At 36.2% G+C, this 3231-nt stretch overlaps 1 protein-coding gene and 1 long non-coding RNA gene across 6 annotated transcripts in view; one reads left to right on the top strand and one right to left on the bottom strand.

The window, feature by feature from the left end:
- LOC106870360 (uncharacterized) overlaps nt 1-3231 on the bottom strand; it is a 248712-nt gene that overhangs the window by 237803 nt on the left and 7678 nt on the right. The gene's annotated exons all lie outside the window — the stretch shown is intronic.
- Nucleotides 2471-3231, top strand: part of LOC128249797 (uncharacterized) — a 7816-nt gene continuing 7055 nt past the window's right edge. Inside the window, exon 1 of one of the 2 annotated variants that reach the window (XR_008265905.1) lies at nt 2471-2532. The gene's annotated coding sequence lies outside the window, so the exon portion shown is untranslated. Of the gene's footprint in view, nt 2627-3231 lie in introns of both variants that reach the window. The other variant, XR_008265903.1, reaches the window with a different exon arrangement.

Here is a 3231-nt window from a genome sequence, read left to right as displayed (position 1 = left end):
TATATCAAATAACGTTACACTGCTATATGTTATAGCTAATTAAACAATGAGTTTGCGGTTGATTAATGAGTTAGATGGGTGCTGATGAAGAAGCAAAATGTCCGAACTATGACATATGTACCCATTACCCATTACCAAAATCAGTGTAGAGTATCTGTAGGGATGATCTAAACGTGATTCAAGTACATTGCTAACACAGATGTATGCGGTATTATCCTATAAAAGCGTTTGATACCATTTTCTAGTATATTATGGTTGCATTAGGAAACTGTGTACCAACAAGTCATTTAGATTTTAGAAGGATTTAGTTTCATGAAATCGCTCCAGTATAGCTTCCAATGTGCTAACATTATCTCTGAGTATACACATATATACAATATATACACGGAAGGGAGACTGGTGAAACGTGAAATGAAGTTATTTGCTAAAGAAGACCACACACTGCACGGTCTGGGAATCGAACTCCCAATCTAGCGATCCTATGAAGTCTCACCGCTCGGCCATGCGCCTTCACACAAACAAACACTCAGACAAACACACACACACATATTAGGAAGTTAAAAGTTATGGCTAGTCATAGGGACGATTGTTTTCGGACCTATAAGATGTCAGACGTTTTATATATTTTTACACATATATATATATATATATATATATATATATATATATACAACCCGTTCCAACATGTGCATACACAAATGTCGAAACCAGTCTAGCCTCACCACACACTCTTGTCTCTTCTTTATTATTACCATTCCTTTCTGTGTTTCACTCACCAACTCCTTCCCTACGAAATACACACAGAACTGCTCACATACTTCTATGAACCTTTTGATTGATGAAAATTGGTAACATTCCTTCGATTAAGCATTCGATTAAGCATTCGCTATATTGCCTGGAGAAATGAACGCATTAACTGAGACCCGCATGATGACCATGGATATTATGGATTGTACGGCAGTCATTCGAAGAATAAGGACGATGATCGTAAAAAAACACATGAATTGTAGAAACATATGTAGTGTTGCATTGGAATATTTATAAATTCCCTCCATGGAGTATTATTATTATTGTTGTTGTTGTTATAGAAATAAGTGCATAGGCTAATGTGCATATGAAATGATGCGTCATTGCACATGCTGATCCCCAAGTCTTTCACTGCCTGTGACTCTGGGATTGTAGTACCTGCCTTTCCTGCAAATGTAGAACACCACTTAGGATCTGAGTTTCCTCAGAAAGGGCACCATTGGCTGCAACTACCTGACATCTGTGTGAATTTGCGGTTGTTGGTGTTCATCTGTTGCTTTTTTATTGAATAAAGGTGAGAAAGAGAGAGAGCAGAAATGTTCAGAGAGAGAGAGAGAGAGAGAGAGAGAGAGAGAGAGAGAGTAATAGGGAGTGATACGGAAGTTTTTGTCGAAGAGATAGAGAAGGTAAAGTTCAATGAGAGATGTAATATGAGATAAGGAGTCTGAAAGAATAGGTGTCGTTATGTGTAGGAGAGAAATACGGTGGTCTATAAATAAGGTCGGAGAAAGAGAGAGAAAGGTATCGTAGAAAATTCTAAAATAATATACATCACGTAGGTGCAAAAAATCGAAATATATAACTTTAGGACACACACACACACACACACACACACACACACACCGTAAATTAGACACATAAACATAGAGTAAAATTGTCAAAAACGATTACATTAAGATTAAGGAACAGGAGTCTAAGTTCATTGGAGATAAACACATATATAGGCTTACACACACACACTCATACACACACACAAACACAGACACATATACACGCACATGTGTCACCCCTTATGTTGTTTATGGCGTTTATTGGCTATACGGAATTTACAGGGGGTGGGGTAGCAGAAACAAGATGGGGAAAGAAAATGTGAATAAGGTTCAAGAGAAGAGTGAAAAACGGAGAAAGAGAAAACAAAAAGAGAAAAGAGGAAAAAGAAAAGACAGAAAATGAGAGAGAAGATTCTGAATTCAAACCGCTAAATGATGATGATGATAAAATTTTGCTAAGGTCGACTTTGAGTTTGCTCCTTTCGGTGTCGATATAATATATACCAGGGAATTACTGGGGTAGATGTAATACACTTTTCCCCACCCACAGAAATTACATACCTCGTCCCCCAAAATTGAAATCAATATTCATATGACATCCATTACTCCTTGTCAGTTAATTTTTTTCAATTACAAAATTTATGCTCTCCCGCGATGTTGCACGGTCACAAATACATCAAATTTATGCTGCAAAAGAAAATGGATGCATAAAAATTGTTAAATCAAGAACGAATAAATTGTATATGTAATACTGACTTCTTTCAGTATGTACGGTTACAGACATATATCAGAGTTTTATGTAACGTTTTATACACCTATTGTGTTGGTGAATGTACAAAAATATAAACATAAAAATGTATTATGATATAGGATGCCATAGATAAAATTTACATGCCTTCTTCGTCAGTTCAGATACGTGTTCCATCATAATTAATTATAAAAGAAACTGCCACGTGTAAGTCGACATAATATGAAGTTTTCATCACAAAATTAGACAATGAAATATACCATCCTTATTTTCCTTGTTATTTTCCCTAAGTAGCAATATGGTAAATATTTTTGAATAAGCGTTACTATTTCTGCGCAGAATATAGATATGATATAAGTGATGTAATATAATTATTGTCTCTTTTTCTCTTTCTCACTCTCTCTCTTCATACATATACACATGCATACATATGCCCGCACGCACACACAGACATATATATATATATATATATATATATATGGGTATATATATATACACATATATTCTTTTATTCTTTAACTTGCTTCAATCCTGTGACTGCACCCATGCTGGAGCACGACATTAATCGAAGAAATCTACTCCTGGTACTTATTCTATCGGTCTCTTTTGCCAAGTCGCTAGGCTACGGGGGCGTAAACACACCAGCATCGGTTGTCAAGCGATAGTGGAAGGACAAACACAGACACGCACACATAAATATATACATGTATATATACGACAGGCTTCTTTCACTTTCCGTCTACCAAATTCACTTACAAGGTTTTGGTCTGTCCGAGGCTATAGCAGAAGACAGTCGCCCAAGGTTCTACGCAGCGGAACTGAACCCGAAATCATGTGGTTGGGAAGCAAGCTTCTTATCACACAACCACACACCTGCACCTATATATATATATATATATATATATA

The sequence above is a fragment of the Octopus bimaculoides genome, chromosome 18 (assembly GCF_001194135.2).
Source record: "Octopus bimaculoides isolate UCB-OBI-ISO-001 chromosome 18, ASM119413v2, whole genome shotgun sequence".
Classification (NCBI taxonomy): Eukaryota; Metazoa; Mollusca; class Cephalopoda; order Octopoda; family Octopodidae; genus Octopus; species Octopus bimaculoides.
The sequence above is the reverse complement of the archived record's forward strand: the minus strand, read 5'-3'. Positions and strand labels throughout refer to the sequence as shown.